Source organism: Sceloporus occidentalis, unplaced genomic scaffold (genome assembly GCF_023333645.1).
Source record: "Sceloporus occidentalis isolate IW3139 unplaced genomic scaffold, rSceOcc1.0.p SCAF_1, whole genome shotgun sequence".
Taxonomy (NCBI): Eukaryota; Metazoa; Chordata; class Lepidosauria; order Squamata; family Phrynosomatidae; genus Sceloporus; species Sceloporus occidentalis.
Window position 1 is genome coordinate 247,849,536 of NW_028316981.1, and position 20,581 is coordinate 247,870,116.

Genomic DNA, 20,581 nt, shown 5'->3' on the forward strand with positions numbered 1-20,581 from the left:
TAGAATTCTTCCCCAACACTACACAGATTCCCTTCCTATCTAGGGTTGCCATATCCCGTTTTCTCCTGGGACAATCCCAGATTGGACGGTCTAAAAAATGTCCTGTCCCTGCTGGGCATTTTAGTCCCCCCAGTCCCAGATTCTTGCCTTGTCCAGGCCACATTTTGTCAGTCTCCAGTCAGACTGGAGACCGACAAAATGAGCCCAGAACAAGGCAAGAATAGTTGTCTGAGCTAGTCCTCAGCTCTGCCTCCTTCCCTCCTGAGTCACTTCACCTTGGTGTATGGGCTGGCAGCCAAGATGGCAGCTGCTGCCAGCCCCAAGCACTCCAACACACTCTGTGCACAGCCAAATCCAGGCGTCAGGGACTAGGGGATACAGAGAAGGGAAAGCTCAGGGAGGGAGGGGTGCAGCGCTGTGGGCTGGGACCAGCAAGGCCTCCTCCGCACCCTGGCCCTGGTGCACCTGATGCCGTGCAAGGACTCAGACACTTGGCTGAGTCCCAGGTCATCCAGCACCGCTTCCAGGGCTCCTACATTTTGTCCTGGTTTTGTGATAGAGAATTATGCAACCCTACTCCTATCAGCATTCTTCAATGCTCAGCTGTCCCAATTATAAACAGAAATTTGAAATAATACCCTATAGCAGGGGTCAGCAACCTACGGCCCGTGGGCTGCATCCAGCCCAGCGAGGCCTTGGCACCGGCCCCAGCCCAGTCGTGCCACCGATTGCCGCCAATTGGCAGTCCACCATCCTGGCCTCCCTCACGGCCTTTCCTCCACCAGACTTCTCTCTCTGGAGGGAGGTCTGGTGAAGGAAGGGCCCCTGACGGAGCCCAGGGCCCGGCAGGCTGCCCCCCTGGCCTTCCTGGCAGCCTTTCCTCTGCCAGACCTCTCTCTCCGGAGGGAGGTCTGGTGGAGGAAGGGCCCCTGACGGAGCCCAGGGCCCGGCGAGCCGCCCCCCGGCCTTCGGAGGACACCTCAGGCCTGGCGAAGCCCCGAGGAAAGGAGCAGGGGCCACGGGCCTCATCCTCCTCCCTGTGGGGCTTCAGCAGACCTGAGGTGTCCTTTGGAGGACACCTCAGGCCTGGTGAAGCCTTGAGGAAAGGAGCAGGGGCCGCCAGCCTCGTCCTCCTCCTCCCCACGGGGCTTCGGCAGACCTGAGGTGTCCTTCGGAGGACACCTCAGGCCTGGAAAAGCCCTGAGGAAAGGAGCAGGGGCCGCGCGCCTGTTGCTCTTGCCCCTCACGGGCCCTTACTAGTCCCCAGCTGTCTCTGAGAGGCAGCTGGGGGCCAAGGAAGGGCAGGAGGAGCAGGCGCGTGCCTCTCACCCCCTCTCCCAATCCCCCCCCACTTCTAGCTGTCTCTCAGACAGCTGGAGGTCGGGAAAAGGAGCAGAGAAAGCCCCGGTCCCCGGAGGGTGGAAGCTCCGCCCCCGGCATACGGCTCCACTCCGGAGGGTGGAAGCTCCACCCCCGGCACACAGCCCTGCCCCCAGATGGTTGAAGCTCCCCCCCCGGCTTCAGCCCCCCCAGTTGTCTGAGGGACAGCAACCCGGCCCCCGGCTCAAAAAGGTTGCCTACCCCTGCCCTATAGCACTCCTCAATACTGTTCCCTATCCTTTTTAACAGTTACATGAAGCCACTTCGAATCATCATCTAGACCTTGAGGTATGTTTTAGAGCTATCTCTCCTTTATAACATAAGAAAGTGATAGGGACCCTGAATTGCTGTGGTGCAGTTGGTGGGTGAACATACTGAAGCTGAGTCCAGACAAGATAGATATACTGTTGTTCTGAAGGAAAGTTAATCTTCGTTGGAATTACAACCAGTTCTGGATGGAGCAGAACTCCCTCTAAGATCCTATGTACACGACAGTAATAACAGAGTTAGACACTGCTTTCACTGCCATGGCTCAATGCTATGGAATTCTGGTTTGTAGTTTTGTGAGTTATTTAGCCTTCTATGTCAGAAAAGTCTGGTGCCATAACAAACTACAAATCCCAGGAAAACCAAACAACTAAATTTGCAAGGTGAGGGCTCTCTTTCTACCTTTGCCCCACCTTGCACCACTTTGTCTGGTGCACCAACTGTATAATTTTTTAGGGAAGCCACATTTGCCCACATGAATTAGGGTGCATGTTTTCATTATCTCCCTGTAGTGAGCTGCATGAGTCTGCCCCTGAAAACTGTTTGGAAGCTACAGGTAGAACAAGAAGTGGCATGCAGTATACAACACTGTCCAGTATACAGTTTATAGATCACATACCCAGAAAAACTCATGATAGGTTCTCCTTAGGGTCGCCGTAAGTTGGAAACAACTTGAAGGCACACAACAACAACAAATCTGGTCTTATACCAGCAACAGCAACAGCATTGGCTCCCACACAGCTCCCACACCCAATTTAAGATGTTGATATTGACCTACAAACAGGATGACCAGACACCCTCCTTTTCCAGGACTTTTTGGTCTAGGAAGAATTCCAAAATGTCCTCCATTTTAAGCATGAAGGAGAAGCCAGTTGATTAACATCACATTTGCTATTCCTCTTCAATAAATTAGTCTATTTGGCAGCCTGTTCTCCTGCAAATAGGGGTGTAGGATGGATCCTTCTAAAGATCTTTTTCCTAGGAGCAGCAGCAGCAGACAAGACTTGCCCCCAGAGCTCAGGGCTGCTTGAGGACACAATGCAAATGATTAAATGTTTTCCCCCCTTAATTTGAGCACAATAGAAAATTAAAGGAATGATTTAAATGCAGATTCAGTCATCCATTTCTTGCTAGTAAAGTGCAAGACATTTGTCTTGCTCAGGTTTCTATAAGTATTGCAAGCCAAAAAGGCATTTTAGCAAAAATAAGTATATCAGAAAAATACAGCTGAGCACATAATAAAATACAGTAAATGTAATATTGCTATAAATGAACTATATGAATTGAATTTATATTTATATTATTTTAGTGTTTTTCATTTTTCATTTATAATGACCTACATTTTTCTTGAATGTCCTGTGTTTTGTGGTGCCTTGTCTTACTTTGCGACATAACATCTGTTAACCCCGCCACGGCAACCGCACACCCTGGCCCCAACCTGCCTTTTTGCTAGCCCACCATGGCTGGAAGCCGGCCTTAAGGCGTTCTGGTGGTGTGCGCCGTATAAATGCCACACCACTGGAGTGCCTGGAAGCCAGCCCCAGTGTAAATGGCCAGGGGGCTTTTGGGTAACTTCTGGTCAGCTTGGGAGCATGCAGCATGTAAACGCCGCACTCCCAAGCTGCCCGGAAGGTGGTGCAAAAGAGCCGTCTGTTTCAGCTCTAAGTTCTCCTTGTGGGAAGGAACATAAAAAAATCCTCAAACAAATATCAGCTTGTGAATTTTCTAGAGAATATACCATCTGAACAAGGCATTTGTTTGCCATGTTATATTTTCTGCCCTTCATCTCTTTGAAGAAGACATTATTCTTTCACACCTCAACAATTAATACATTTTCCCTTCTACTTATGAGAATTAAAGAAAACAAGATCACTTTTGCTTTAAAAAAAAACCCCAAGATTTTAAGGTTCTTTTTTTCATTTAAAGAAGGTAAAATACATTAGAACCATTGTTTTTACAGTGTACAGTACATTCTAAGAAGATCAAACTATTTAATTCAATTATTTGAATTTAACTTTCGGCTTATTTGGGAGCAATACTGCTTTAGTACTCTGTAGTTCATATTTAACAAATCATGCAAAATATGAAAGAGTACACATTTACTTCCAGCATCTCAAACAGAATACCTTTGGGATTATTATGTTATATAAACACTATTAAAATGCATGGTGTTCTAAAACAATACAAGTTTACTTCCAAAAGGAACAAAAGCAAATTATAAATGCTCTCTGAAGTTCTCTGACAAGTGACAACTTTATACAAAGAAATAATCCCAGGTTACAAAATATTCTTCAAGGGACAAGCATGGTTATAATGAACATGAGTCATTCTTGGGGCTCTGGGGGCAAAAGAGACTGGCTGGAAATGCTGACATCGGGGTGGCGTGGGGATGTGGCATGCCCCCAATGCCGCCCCCATGTTGGCATCATATTGTGGGTGGGAAGATTGGGAGGTTTTGGGATACAATGGACAATGAGAAATTTATTGTATGTTTATTTGTATTTTGTGGATATTTTATTGTTAGCCACTTTGATTTTTTTGGCAAAGTGGGATAGAAATTTATTATTATTATTATTATTATTATTATGCCGATCACCCATGCTGTCGTCATGGCGCTCCTTTGGCACAGTGTTCAGATGATGCACGCCAAAAGGAGCGCCGGAAAGTGCCACCACAGCAGCAAAGACACCTTTTTGCCAGCTCTAAAAGTAGCTGTATTTTGTCCTTTCTTTGAGAGCAGGCAAAGCGCCGGATCAGGCCCACAGCGTGCGGTTCCTGCGGCCCTGATACAACGCTGAAAGGGGCAGTGGGACACTCTATCAGAACAGTCTGTTTTGCCCCATTCTTGGGATTTTTGTATATTTGAAGAAGACAGTGCATTTCACAGATCAGGTGCACACTATTGTGACATACTTAAATATTTAGCTACACAATCTGAGAAGTAAGGAATCGACAAAATTGAAACCAAGTCATATTTTAAGACTATCTGCTTAGGTTTGAGATAGTTTTAAACATTTTTCTTGACAGTACTGTAGACAGTGTCTCATTCCAGTACTGTGTAAGCATGATGTGATCCCTGAAGGGTTTCCCCCAGCCCCTCACCACTTCTACTTTCCTTTCTTCTCTTTTGACAAAATAAAATTGAAACATAAATGAATTTTAAAATATTCCTGCAGATTTAATCATTGCTGCATACAGCTTTCCATTCTTCCAATGAATAAAGAGAACCATATAAGGCTATCCAATGAAGTCAGAGAACAAATAAGAGGAAAATGCATGGGAAATGTCATGTATTTGTAGCAATCCTTCTAGTTCCTTTTCCCACACATTGGCCCAGTACATACCAGGCTTTGTTGTGCCCTCATCACATGCGAGGGTTGCCTGGGAGGCGGAGTGACCACACGCCCTGCATCCCTGACACATGATGAGGGCGTAACAATGGCAGCACCCTGTTTACATGGGTGTCGCCATTGTTACGTAAGTGCAATGCGGCGTCCGCACTGTGTCACACAGCACTTACATAACAAGTACACCAGTAGTGCACTCGTTACGCCACCACCATGGAAGGAAAGGAACCCGCTTTTTGCAGGTTCTTTATCCACCGGCGGGAAGCCTCGCCATTTGGCGCCTGAGGTTTCCCGCCGGATGAAAAATAGGCACTGGTAGGCCACCCTTTTTGGGCAGTCTGTACCGTGCCACAGTTTGTGATTAATCATTGAGGTCTTTTAGAGATTATCCATAAAAAGACATGTATGCTCCCAACTGCATATTTTTCTTTGCACTGTAGTGATTGTCCCATAGTGCATTCAAGGCTTTCTACCAGGTAACAATACCATCCTAATCTAAATGTGTGCCTTAGAGGAGAAACAGACCCCCCCCACAGGGGCGGCTTCAAGCCACCCCTGAGAGAGACAGGTTGGGGTCACGACAACTGCATGCCCCAGCCCCAATCCAGCCAGAATCTGGCTCAAATAAGAGTGGCACAAAGCCGCTTCTATTTGGGGCGGATTGAAGCTGACCCATTGGCTTGGGAGCATGTGGCATTTAAATGCCATGCTCCCAAGTCTCTTCAAAGCAGCCCGGCGTGTAGTCACTGGTGCGACCTCTGGGCGATTTGGGGCCATGGCACATGTAAATGCCATGCTTCCATGATGGCTTGAAGCTAGCTGAAGCTGCTGGTCTATTCTGGCCCTTAGTTGGGGAAAAGAATTCCTGCTCAGCTACAAAGTGTACTATTAACTTTCAGCCAATCATTGGGTTAGAACCAGACAGAGGCTGCATCTGCACTGTAGAAATAATGCACTTTGACATCACTATAACTGCCTTGGCTCAATGCTATGGAATGTTGCAAATTGTAGTTTGTTGTGCCACCAGAGCTCTCTGACAGAGAAGGCTAAATATCTCACAAAACTACAATTCCCAACATCCTATAGCATTGAAGCATGCCAGTTAAAGTTGTGTCAAATTGGATTATTTCTGCAGTGCAGACGCAGCATTTGTCATCCTTTGGCCCCATTCAATTCCTGGAAATGTGAGGCAGATTTGGCTGAAAAATAATGGGTGGGATCCAGGTTAAGTTTGAACACTTCAGGACCATTATTGCTAACGTGTCCCTGACTTCAGTGGAACTAAAGCATAACTTAACTTGGCTTTATTCACTATCAATCCATGATCTCACAACCTACTTTGTCTCATTATTATTATTATTATTATTAACCTTTATTTATGAAGCGCTGTAAATTTACACAGCACTGTACATGCAATCTTTTTAGTTAGACGGATCCCTGCCCTCGGGCTTACAATCTAAAAAGACAAGACACAGAAGGAGAAGGGAGTGGTGGAGGGAAAGGGTAAGAGGTCCAGCAGTTCCTCTCTACCTCCGAGGCCTGGACCAAGGCAGATGGACTGGAGGGAGGGCTTGGCTTCATAATTCTTTTGTGAAGATAAGGCATGTCTACTAAGATGTTTGAAGGGAAAATGTGATAGAAATGTAATAGAAATGTAACAGATAGGCCCAAATGGAAGACAATAGTTCAAATACAAAAAGAAGGTATTTTTTTTCTTTGTGCACACGTCCAATTCAATCTCATTGGGATTTATATTTAACTATGCTACACAAAACCTGCTTCTAAAACTCATCTCAATTTCAAAAAGAATTTTTCAGGTGGAAAGTACATTGCTTGTGAAACAAAAGTTACATGGGCACAAAAAATACACAACCTTTGTAATCTGACCAGTAGCTATAAAAAAGTTCAATGACTATTGGTTAGAAAGGAGAAGATAATAGCTTTGATGAAGGACATGATATGCTATTCATATCTTTAAGATTATCGTATCAGCTTTACAGTCTAAACAAACTAAATGTTACAAAAGTTGGCAAGGAATGGTAAAGCATATTGCATGGGAGCAGCTTTGCTTATTCATGCTTTAGTCCTTGTATTTACAAATTTAAAAAGAAAAAGAAAAAAGATGCTAGAGTGTATAATTATGTTAGTTTTGACAATAATAATTTTGTGTGGCAACATTATTTTCATGTTAGACTAATCCCAGACAAGGCTGCTATTGTGCTATCATTTTGCCTCAAACATGGAATTTATAGGTACTGCAGACAATATCTGCTTCCATTTATAATCTTCCTATGTTTTTCCTCCAATTTCTTTAGACTTTTTCTTTCCATAAAACAAATCTGTCAAGAAGAAAAAGAAAAGAAAATAGGTGCACAATGCCTTTTGATTGGTAACAGAAAGAGTCATCCATCCGGAATGACCCACTGAAAAGTATATAAACCAGACTAAGTCTTGTAGCAGCTTAAAGACTAAAAAAAAAAAAAAAATGGCACAAGACTTTGTGATATTTTATCTACAAACCAAAATTTTAGTCTTTAAAAGTACCATAAGACTTTTTATTACTGTTGCTATTGTTGTTATATTATTTACAATTATTTCTATTGATTCTCCTCCTCCCCACCCCCCATTTGTTCCAGAAAGACATGACACTAGGTGCACTTTCTTTCACCTCTGGGTTTTTATCTGAATCTTTTGTTTCTGTACAATTTGATTTGTTATACTATAGGTTTTCTGCCCTCTGGCATATTCATCATCCCTACTTATTGTGTGCAAAGAAAGGATTTCATTTAAGAACCAATGCTTCTTCTTCTTTTTTGTTAAAGCTTTCTGAACCGTGAGGAAGATAAGTGAAAATGTGAGCTCAGAAATATAAAAGAAAAAAAGAGTTGTATGTCTTACACACAGTGTACAATGTACAAGATATCTGATTGTATTTGTGACTGCAGAATAGAATATTGAAAGACTGTTTAGGAAAAGAAGAGATGTGGTTGGTTTCTTGTTTGTTTTTTTGCTAATTATATACTGAAAAGCAGGAAACATGGGAGGACTATGATGATAGGAAGCATCAAAATATAAATATGAGTGTGGTTTATCATCGGTATGCAATCTGTGGTGAACTTTCCTCAGCTTAAATTTTGAACATCTCACTACTGTTAAGGTCATCTCATGAAGTTCTCATGTCACACTAACCACTGGTATAGAAATATAATAACAGTAAAAGAGGTTTATCTTAACGGCAGAGCATGAGTTTTTGTCCAACACACACTCAAAAAAGAGAGCTCCCTGAATTCCTTATTAGTTTTTATGTCATCTACTAGTTTTGCAATGAACTAGGTGGACCAGAGTAAAGAGTATGAAACTGATTAACCCATTTACCTTCTGATAGAAATTAAAGGAGAAAAATGGGTTCTGTGTAATATGAATAAGGACTGAACAACTAAAAAAAATATTCTTATTGAATTGGAAGCATGAAAGTTGTAACATATGATAGCATGTTTTCTCACAATCAAGGACAATGTGAGTGTTATTATATTTTGAAGTGATGCTTTCCATCTTAAACATACTCATGGGTATAGATGTTGCTTTCCACTGAGCAGGCCAAATAATGTTTAAATGAGAGTTGTAGGAAAATAGCTTCTTGTAAGTTTCCACCTTATTTGTGCACAGAAATAAATTTCATTGCTTCTCAGGTGTAGGACTCACAATTAGTCATTACAGTAGCACAGTGCCTTCCTTTTTAGCACCTGAGGGTTTTCTTTTCTGCTGGTACAACTGGCAAAACCAGCAACTGGGCTGGTAGACTGACCAGAATTTTGCACCCCACATTAAATCTGAAACATACAGTGGTTTTAGGGAAAGAGGGAAGAATAGAGACTACTGCATATAAGTGAATGAGTAAATGAAAATTTCAGGAAGAAAATCTACCAAGTAGTCTTTTCTTTGCGGAAAGGAAAGAAGAAAAAAGAAAGTATTATTCTCAGAAAAATAGGGGAAATATGGAAAATTTAAACTCAGCTTTAGAAAAATGTACAAAATTACATCTGTTCTATCCAAAGACTGTTAGGCTTTCTTTTTCTAGACATTTGAAATTTTTACTACTGGGATAAGGTCATTTTTAGCATCTAAACATGATGCTATGTTGGTGAGGCTGACCACTCGAGCAACCACACTCTCCTCATTTTCAGGAGTTTATCAGACAAGGGAAATTGGAAGTATAATCCAATGGCAATATGAATGCAATCATGGGGTTTAATGCTATTGCGTGATAGACTACCACATGCAATTTCAAGCAATGGGAAGTCAGTCCGAACACAATCATGGGGTTTCACGTTATTGCGTGATAGACTACCATATGCAATTTCGGGCAATGGCAAGCTATTTTCGGGCAATGAAAAGTCAGTTTGAACAAAATTCGAGTACACGTAAATTCACTGAACTAGCAAATTCAGGTGAATGCATTCTGGCCCCACTTTCTTTTCATTCGAAATTAAGAGAAATTCCTCCCGTGTGATAAACTCCTCAGAGAAGATAATCTGATGAGGTGACTAAGGTTTCTCAAGGCATGTCTACATGAGCCATTAAAAATGGTCCCCACTCCTCATGCCACCCTGTCTAGAAAATGCAGGACCAAACGTGCAATCCACATGAGGACAGTCTTAAAATGAGAAGGAAAATTCCACACTGAATCCAGACCATTTCTGTTTTAAACTGGTGTTTTAAAAATTACTTTTGCTCTGAATTTTCCGGGAAATTCTTGAGCACTTTGGAATGACACTGGGTGGATGTTTACACAGCATCCATCTGTGCTGTTGCTAATGTGAGGTCACAACTATGTGATCGATGCTGGGCAACTTGTTTCTGATCTCAGAGGCAGTGACCCACACTAGCAGTGCTGATTCTGGGTGGCACAGCTGGATTCTGTGTAAACAGCCGCCTGTCTTCACTCCAGAATGCTCAGGTAATGGGGAAGAATTGGGGGCAGCTGTGGGGCGAGAATAAATCTTGGAACAGCCCAGAGTATTCTGGACAGTGTAGCCCCACCCTCAGGACCTTATCACATGGGGTTGAAAAAGCGGCTTACCTTTCCCGGATTCAGTGTTAATTCAGGAGGCCGCCAGTTCCTATCACACATAAATTGCTGCCCAGGTCCATCCTGGATGCAGCCAAGGTTGTCCAAGCCACTTCCGTGGCCATGTTTATAAGTCAGAATTAGCACGGAATTCAGGAAAGGTAAACCGCTCTTTTAACCCCATGCGATAGGGTACTCAATCAAATTGCCAGGTTTTAAATCAGATTGAAATGGGTCTAAACATTAAATGGGCAGTCCCAACTATAGTTCAGGTTCTTTGTTGATCCACTTATAAACAAGAGCCAACTTCAGGTTCAGTTTGAGATCCTGATTATTATTCTTCTGGGTTGACTGAGAGCATTTGTCTCCTTAGATCTGTCAATTCATTCAGTCTTTCAAGGGTTGATTAAAAACTAAATGCCTCTCTGAGAATCTGGCAGTGTTTGTACCTTGTGTTCATATCCCACAGAAACTGAGCCAAGGGATCCTGTTTCTGCTCTCATCTGCATCTGCCAGACCCTGTGAGAAAAATAAATGGGAGCAGAGAACTTGCAAAATTTACAGACATTCCTGATACTAAATGGCACTGCAGGATAGTATGATTATTGTGTCTGAAAACGTACCTAACTGTACAAGTAAAAAGTAAAAAGATGTGTGCTACTTAATTTTTGTTGTTGTTGTTTCTTGAGATCTGTCAAATCCAGAAACATTACAACAAATACCAGACCCAACATATTTTCTTGTTTATCAAACACTTCAATTAATAATTAAAAGGGAAGTAAAGTTATGCCTTTAATGACATCTGTATTCTTTAACGTCTTCCCACTGAAATTTAATTGCTGTTATCTACTGCAATAAATTCCACACAACCCAAATTGGTTTCATAGTTTAAGAGAAATTTAAGAAGCATCTTCTCCCATCCAGCTAACAGTTTAGAAAGCAGTTCCACCTGTTTAAAAAGGGTTAAACATGTTTGCATGCAATACCTATTTTTATTCTAAAATTTTGAAATAGTGACTTAGGCTGCATCTGCATTGCGGAAATAATGCAGTTTGGCACAACTATAACTGCCATAGCTCAATGCTATGGGATCCTGGGATCTGTAATTGTGGCACCATAACTTTCTGACAGAAAAGGCTAAATATTTCACAAAAGTACAAATCCCAGAATTTCATGGCATTCAGCCACTGCAGCTGAGGTGATGTCAAAATGTATTATTTCCGCAGTGTAGATGCCACCTACATCACAAAGTTAAGAGACAATAGTTACACTGGGCCTTTTCAAGTTATCAGATTTTAGTGAAATATTCTTAATCTGTCAAACATTTGGAACTGGAAACACTTCAGTATTCTTTCATTTCTGTTTGGGGGAGATGTCTATGTAGGTTTAATATTAACCCTGTAACACGATCAAAAGCAAAATGCTTTGAGATGCACAGAACCTTTTATTTTCTTAGAATTTTGTTTACTGGAGAAGAAAGTTTTTTATTGTTACTGTAACCAACTTACTTTTCTTCATAAATATTGTCACCAACATCAATCAATATTATTACAGCTTTGTGAACATTTTTTTTCAACAGAATTCTGAAAATATGCTGTCCTGATTCCCTAACTAGAAGAAAAAACTTCAGTTTGCTTTGTTTGTGGTAAGTTTTCAAAAAAAAAAAAAAAGAGAAAAGAAGAAAAGAAAAGAAATCAGATAGAAACAGAAACTTGTTTTGGGCAACAAGATAAGGTATGTCAAATTCAGATGCTTTTGCTAAATCATCCACTGAAAGCAGAATTTCCATGGTATGCCTACAGAGTTGTCTGCACAGACAAAAAAAGCAGTTTTATCCTGTTTCAAGCTTCAGCTGTTTACGCAAGGCACAAAGCCAAAATGGGATGAAACTACAACAAAGTCGCACTCTGGAGCAAAATCTGGACCAAAATGATGCCATTTTCCTTTGCTCTAAAGCAGAAAAGTGCACATTATTGCAGAAGCATATAAACAGCACTATACGAGCACAAGAAAGAGGGAAGGCCCAGACAGCCTATGAAAGTGGTCTGAAGCATGCACCTTGGGCCTGGTGAGATGCAGATGCCAACACCATTGCTCAACACACCTTTTTTTTTTTTTTTTTTTTTGCTTTTGTGCAAGTGTCCAGCTGCACCATCGACCTGTCACACACCCCAAGAAGTGAAATTACGACAAACATGGGAGGTTGCCAATAATGCAGTGGGTGTAATAAAAACATACACAAACTAGCTAGTCTAATATGGGGCCACGGGGTCAAGGAGGGGAAAGGGGGCATGTATGGGGGGGGGGGGGGGCTCTGTGGATGTGCTTTATCAATGTGTCACTGGGCATACTGATGCACTGTACAGGTGTGTGGCCAGTCATATGGCTGGTCCTGCAGGACATCCTATGGGATGGCACCTGTGTGGGAGGTAAGTGGCAGTCACAAGTGGTGTGTTAATGTGATCATGTGCATGGGGGGAAAGAACTGAGTGGTGCAACTTAATGTTGTGTGGTACAGGCTGGCCATGGATGTTCAGGCCATTGTGGAGGTGGGCTGTGTGGACAGTGGGGTTCCACCCTGTTCAGGAAAACCCAGGAGCAACCTGGTTTTTCCTGTCCATCTGTTCAGTACCTATCTGATGAAAACAACACTTCAATGCTTTTTAGCATATCTAGGAGGACTTTGAAAACTTACTTTGTTGCACCAGAGTTTTGCAAATTCTCCCACTAAGCATAGCCATTGGCTATTTTATGAAGTCGATAGTCCAAAGAGAGTAATTTTGCCAAGCTCTAATTACAACAAAAAGAAGACACATAAGCAAACTTCATACTTAAAAGCTGATCAGGAGCAGGGATCCAGTGTGGCCCAGCTGAAATTACAAAATGGTCAATATTTGAAAACAGCAAGTAGGCTGCAATTAAGCCAAAATACATACCATATAATGGTTTTCATGATGTGTAAAGCAGATAAAAGACTAGAAATCATCTGATAATGATAGCTAGAGAGGTGAAGCACATCAGCTGGGTTTGTTATGGCTTAAAGAAGAGAAGGCTCCAACACTGTTATAAAGTGAGGCTGAAGCCACTACTGGGAATATGCTCAATGGGAAAACAGGGATAATTTACCGCATGTACTCAACTATATGTCAACCTCATGTACAAGTTGAGGGCAGGTTTTGGCGTCAAAATCATAGATTTTGATATGAACAATGGATAAGTAAAATTAGGGACATGTAACAAAGGATGTAAAAGATGAAACAAAGGAAAACAATGTCAGCAGTTATAACTGTTTGTGGTGACATTAAAGGCTGGATGGATGACAGAGAGTAGAGGGTGGTCAGTGCTTCCATGACATATATTTTTGCCTTTCACCAGGGGGTGGTTCTTTTTTTGATTAGAGTTAAAGTGCAGTACAGAACTTACATTGACGCATACATAAGTCAAGTCAGGTTTTTTGGGTCAATTTTTTGACTAAAATTTCTAAACTTATACATGAGTATATAAAGTAATTACATAATAGGTAATTTATTACTATAAACAATGTCATTACTACAACTCAGAACTACAGCTAGCTCTTTCCACACTTGAACTGGCCTCATTTTTTAAAACACAAGAAAGTTTTCCAGAGTTTTTTGTATACTATGCCTATGCTCTCTATGCAGCTGCAACCTGAGTGCAGAGCCTTTGCTGCTCAGTTCTAATTACACTAATGCTATCTGATAGTCTCTAAGGTGCCACTGCTCATTTGTCTCATAATTATTTTAGTGGGCTAGTTGAATTTGCATGGTTGCAGACCATGACATTATAGAACAGAAATTTTCAGGATGCGAAGGACACATGTAACTCCTCTGAGCAGACTTATTTTACCTAGAAAAGGCAATCTATTTGCTCATGAATCAGGATTTTATGAGTCAACATGGGATAGCAGTTTGAACTACTGTGGGTCCTCAGGGGGTTGGTTCCACAATCCCCCAAGGATAAAAAAGAAAGTGGATGCTCAAATCAGTATTTAAATTTTACATGTACCTCTGATTGACCTCAGCCAGGCTGAGAAGCAGTCTCAGGGCAACAAGGGAGGCTTGGTGGGTGGCTCCAGGTACCAAGAAGGCATTCTTATTGCTTTCACTGCAGGAAGAACATAGGCTTGCCTCCCCCTCCCTCCTCCCTGGGCCCATTCACATTACAAAAAAAATCGGTTCTGAAACCGATTCAATCACGTGAAGTTCCTACTCACCCCGAATCTCACACAAGTGAATCCGGGGCTTGCACACCCGTTCCGTGTTAAATGGCCCCTAGCGCGGTGTTTTTGAAATCGGCGCAAATACCGTTTCTTTTGGAAAACCCCGGGTCCTGGGAATGAGAACTTGGCCTCGATCACGATCGAGGCAAATTGAGGGAGGGATTTAGGTCAGAGGGTGGGCAAAGGGCAAGGCATTTCCTCCCCTCATCGGAGGGGAGGGGGAGGAGGAAAGAGCCCTGGGAAGAAGGGAGCAAGGGAAGGCATTCTTATCCCTGCATCCCCTGCCCAAAGCCCTCTGTCACTGGGCATTCCTTCCCTTGCAGGAGGAAAAAATTCAGGTCACGAATGGAGCTCATGTCAGGCAAACCCCCCCCCCCCCTTTTCAAATTAAAACAATTTTTTTGGAGCAAATATGTGCATTGAATACATTGTGTTTGTATTCCAGAGGCAGATGGAGCTGGGCTTGCACTTTATATCCTTGGATCTCCTTGCCTTCTGCAGAGGGGGAAGCTACAAATGTTGCAAACAATCAATGTTACATTTTTAACAATTTTTTTGGAGCAAATATGCGCATGGTTTGTCTTCTTGAGCAGATACAGCAAGGGAAGCAAAGGGAAAGCTAATGTTGCTTTTAAAAGCATAAAAAAATGCATGGCAATCCCATCCTTTGCCTGGGACAGGGGCAGATCTGACCCAAAAGCCCACAGGTTTATAAAAAAAGAGAGAGAGAGAGAGGCATCTCTCTCCCTGCTTCAGCCGCTGAAACCCCTGTGCCTGGCTCTTTAAAAAGGGAGGACACTTTCCCCGATGCCCTGCAAACGTCACCATGACGATAGCTTGATTGGCAGCAGCCACCTCGCCAGCAGACACAGAATGCATTCGATTTCTAATTTGCAGGTCAAAATGCATTCGATTTCAAATTTGTAGTGGGCACTTGCTAACGGAGCGAATCGGGGGAGGGGCATCCGGATCAGCCCAGTTCCTTCCAGGTCTTTTAGACCAGTATGAATGGGGCCCCTGATTGAAATCCATCCTGTGAAGGAGTTAACTAAGGCAAGAAGGAGCAGCAAGTGCAAGAATCTCAAAGGCTGAGTTTGCTGATGCTGCCTCCCATTCCCCCACTCTTCTACCTTATGTCTCATTGAAATCCATTTCAGGCAGGAGTTAACTAAGGCAGGCAGAAGCAGTGGGGGAGTATAAGGCAGCATCAGCAAACCCAGTCTCCAAGATTCTGGCACTTGCTACTTCTGCCTGCTTTAGTTAACTCCTGCCTGAGACTGATTTCAATGAGACACAGGGTAAAAGAGTGGGGAATGGGAGACAGCATCAGCAAACTCAATCTCTGAGATTCAGGCACTTGCTGCTCCTCCCTTCCTGTTAACTCCTTCCTAGGCTGGATTTCAATCAGTGAGGAGGGACAGGGAGGCAAGACCTCCCCCAGCACTATGCCTACATTTTTCCTGCAGCAAAAGAAGGAAGAATGTCTCCCTGCTGCCTGGAGCTTCTTGCCAAAGCCTTCCTTACAGCCCTGTGACTGCATCTCAGCCTGGCTGCTGTCAATCACAGGTTTAAAAAAATTAAATGTTTCTTCATTTCAGTCTGTGGATGCTGAAATGCACCAGTACCAAATCTGGGGATAGCAAGGGCCAAACATATGACTCTAAAGACCAGAGTTATAATTCCTATTCACCCTTGGAAATGCATTGGGCAGGCTTGGGCATGTCACACTCCCTCTGCCTCAAGGAAAGGCAAAGGCAAACCCCTCTGAATCAATCTTGTCAATCCCATTATAGGTTCATCTTGGTGCAATCATAAATCAGAAATGACTTGAAGGCAGAGAACTACAACCAGATTATAAACTAAAACACATACCCTTCAAAATTTCACAGACAAAAAGTGGGATATGTGTGGCCAAGCAACATCAGAATGTGGTCAAGATAGCAAAAGTTGTTAATGTGGAAGAAACACACAAGCATAAAGAGGCTGCAGCAGTTCATGTTTGCCTGCACCTACTGGGAAGGGGAAGATTCTACACCTCTTCTCTTCCTTGCTAAGTTAACTGAATACTTTTGCACTTTGGACACAATTTTTGTCAATAGAAGTAAGCTGAGAATAAACAGGGAACATGGCAAGAGGAGGAAGAAATTGGAAAATTTTAAAAACAGCTGAAAAAATGAGAACAAAGGAGGGTTAACTGGAACTTTTCCTGCTAACAGCTGGTGGGTATGAAACCATAAGTTGGAAACCATAGTCTGCAAATAATCAGAAGTAGAAATAAGAGAAGTAGTGGTATTATGGGTTACTTGTGTGTGGGGAAATGGGATGGTGGAAAGTTTATTGGTCCAAAAGACATCTAAAAACTTTATTGCTTTCTATGCGGCAACAAGACACAAGACATAAGAACAGTAAGGCCAATTAAAGAGAATCGCTGCCTTAATTTTATATTGTTCATGCCATGTATTCACACTTACATACATTAGTAATTTAAGAGAGAGAGAGAAAGTTACCAACAGATTAGTACAATGTGAAGTCGAAGGCTTTCATGCCGGCGTCCATAGTTTTTTGTGGGGTTTTCAGGCTATGTGGTCATGTTCTAGAACATGGCCACATAGCCCGAAAACCCCACAAAAAACTATGGATCCGTACAATATTTTTAGGCATGTGAGTTAGCAATTCAGAGTCAAACTATAAAATGTGAAAGAACTTCATAATTAGATTTCCCACCTTTTTTTCTTTTAAAAATGATGATAATCTATTGCCAGTTTGTTAGAGGAACTTTCCTATTGCAACATGTTCCCAATCAAAATCTCTTCCCCAAGTTATCAGGGGTGGAGATTTTGGTCAAAAGATGTGGTGGAGGGGAAAAGAAGTAGACATCTGCAGCAGCCTAGAGCAACCTGGCATCCAGTGATGGCCCCAATGGCAGTAGGGCAATGATGTTGGGTTAGTCCAAACTTAAAAGAAACTACCTAAGATGATGAACCGATCTGGGGAGAAGGGGCAACCCCTCGGATAGCTCCTTTAATGTCTAGGCTGGAATCTGGAGCAAATTCATTGCTCCACTGCCATCAGAGCTACCAGCCTCCACTGGCACTGCAGTTTTGTTTTTTTTAAAGTTGGGAAACTGCTGTCTCTCTTCTTCTTCTTCTTCTTCTTCTACTTCTTCACAGTGCTTAAATTCAGAATCCAGCCATGCTTTCACTAGATATTTAATCACATCAAGCTACTGACTCCTTACCCTTCTTCTCATCCTTTGCTCGCTTCCTTCTGCTCTGTTTGAAATGCTCGCAGCATCTTTGTTTACTACTAACTCCAAAATTTGGAGTCACCTCTAAACCTGTGCCAAAGGTTTGCAACTGTTTTCCAGTGTTTTGCAACAAAACCCCTACATTTTTGAGATACAGACATCTCAACTCAAGAGCCTAAGGAAACCACCTCCCCCTGCTCCCAATGCAGTATTTTGGCACACATGTGGAAGTGTTTCCAGATTTGTTGAGCCTCTAATGCAGCTATCAGCTTTTGCTGCTATAGCATGCGAGAATGCCTTACAATACCACAGAAGAAATCTAAGAAAACTGTATATATCAGCTTCTTTATTTATAATGGAACTTTCATATATTACAAAATTTGACATAAGCAATTGCCCCAGCAGTTCCTGCATATTTTAAATCAGTGTGGTCAATTGAATGAAACTAGTATGCCCAGAGAGGCAGCATGGTTTGAGTGTTGGACTAGGACACTGGGAGACCAAGGTTTGAATCCCTGCTCAGCCATGGAAGCCCTCTGGATGACTCACACACTCTCAGCCAATGACAAGCTCCTCTGAACAAATCTTGCTAAAAAAAATATTCAGCTTTGCTCTGTCTGCACTGTTCAGAATAAACTTTCCCCACTATTTTTAAAATCAAAACAGTGGACTGAATAGGATGCTCATGATATGGTCAGAAAATACTCCCAAACACCAGTTCTTTCTCCCCCCCCCCCCCTCTTTTTCCCTTTTTTTAATTTGGAAATTCTATTGCCACATTGCAGTGAAAACCTCTTGTTTGTCAACACAGTTAAAAAAATCATGCATGTCTTAAAGCACAGACAGTGACAAATGGCATTTCTCAAACTATGGAAGCTAAAAATGTTCTTTCATTTTGGGAAAGGCTATGGAGAATTTGATTTGCAGCAGGACAATCCAATAAAAGCAGCATTTGATTTCTCTTTTGTCTGGTTGTGGAACATGGATCCCTGCCAGACAACCCAAGCCTCCTTTCCCCAATCTTCCATCAACAGTATGTGAACAAAATGCCCTTTTCGGCCCTAATTTACACATGGAGTATTTTTTTTAAGAAATAATTTTTGAACACTTCACATCAGTTGCAATTGTTATGCAAAATCTTTTTTTTCCAGAGGATCCCTAACATCCCAGGGGGTCTTTCAGTTCAAGGTAAAGCAACAAGGGCTCTTTCACAAGACTTCTTTTATGCACTGACAATCACACAAGTCTTTGCATTGTTGAACCTGATGACACTAGGAGTGAGAGGTGAATGAACAGAGGAAAGGCAGGAACAGAAAAAGGACATTTTAACGCAAACACAACTGAAAGGAAGAGGGAAATTGTTGTGGAGAATATGGCAAAAGATGTCAGGCTCCCAATACAATCAGTGGCTACTTGAATTCAGTTAATATCTTGTAAAACTAAAAAGAATGAAATTCCTGTTTAACAGGCCTACATAGCCATACCTCAGGATATGTTAATGGTCTGTGCCCAATTCATTTAACTTCTGTGGGCTAAATCCAATTTTAGTCCCAAAAAGAGCAGACATATCAAAGCCAATGCGACTGATATAAACAGGGATTAATTTTCACTCACAGAGGTAATGGGTCTCTTGTAGTTCAGACTAAAATTGGATTTAGCCCTAAATATAAAATATAGCTAGAATTTCCTGTGTCTTGAGGAACAGTAAGGATGAGTTTAGCAAAATTGTTATCATGAATCTTGAAGCAATGTTGCATCACTTATAGGAGGCATACCATGATTAAGTGATGACTTTTCATGTCTTTCCAGGTGACATCTTAAGAAAATCACCTTGGGTCCCACTCATGTGATATGATAAGATGAAATGAACTGCATAAGAGTCAATTAAATAACAACAGGTTCTGGCAGTTTCTTGAAATTATGTCTATCAAATATCAGGCATAAAGATTCATATAAATGAGCAGTGGGAATCATATGGCTCTCCAGATATTGTAGGACTGCAAACCCCAGCATTCTGCATTAATGGCTATGATGATGAGGGCTGCTGGAAGTTGTAGTATAGCAGTATTGGGAGGGTTGTATAATTCCAACCCCTTATATAATAATCTTCAAACAAATGTGTATAATGATACTCCACTGACAGTAAAGCAACAGTGGGGTAAACTATTTCTGTTTAGTATACCAGAAACATAAATATGGGAAGGACACAGACTTAATTATCTGTGTTGCTCAGTAATTTCAGTATAATACTCAGTGGGGAGAAATGCATTTTTAAAATACTTGTCAAGCCAATTTCAAACAGTGTGAAAGTTAGGAGTTTATCACACAGGTAAAATCAGGGGTTTCAATAGGTACATTCCAGGGACAGTCGAACTGCAGCCAATATTTTCACATGATGTCGCACTTAGAGAGGACTTATTCCAGGAAGAACCAGCAATGTCCTAGCAACAAATCATTCAGAGGGAAATCTCGTGAATGATTTGTTCCTGGAGCATTCCTAGTTCGTCCCAGGATAAGTCCTTTCTAGGCACGGTGTGTGTGAAAATCTGATCTGGAAAATGTCTGTTTAAACCTCTGATTTTCACCCATGTGATAAAGTCCCTAGACAAAATTTGTAACATTTCTGTAATTAGAAGCATCTCATTCCATTTTGTTGTGCAAATCATTGCAAACAGTCTGTTTGCATAAAGGAGCCAAAATCATAAGTCTTCCAATATAGGCATGGCAGTAGCAGCTTGCTATTACATGTAGCAATACCATATGTGTTTTGGTATGTACTTGGTATTAACTACACGTTATATTTTGGAATGCCCAAAACAGCTACACTTTTAAATTACTGGCTGCAAACCAATACTGGCTTATGTGTACTTAAATTTATTGATTTCAAAAGTACGGAGAGTTAGCACATGGGAGGACGAAGAACACCGTCCCTCTATTACACCAGAAGAGAGAGAGAGAGAGAGAGAGAGAGAGGCCTGATGCCTGCTTGCCACCTTGCTTGCTGCTTCCTGCTGCATCTTTTCCAGTGGACT

At 42.0% G+C, this 20,581-nt stretch overlaps 1 protein-coding gene across 1 annotated transcript in view; it reads right to left on the reverse strand.

Moving 5' to 3' along the window:
- The window catches only part of MEGF10 (multiple EGF like domains 10), a 165,156-nt gene that overhangs the window by 90,890 nt on the left and 53,685 nt on the right, over positions 1–20,581 (reverse strand). The window lies entirely within an intron of this gene.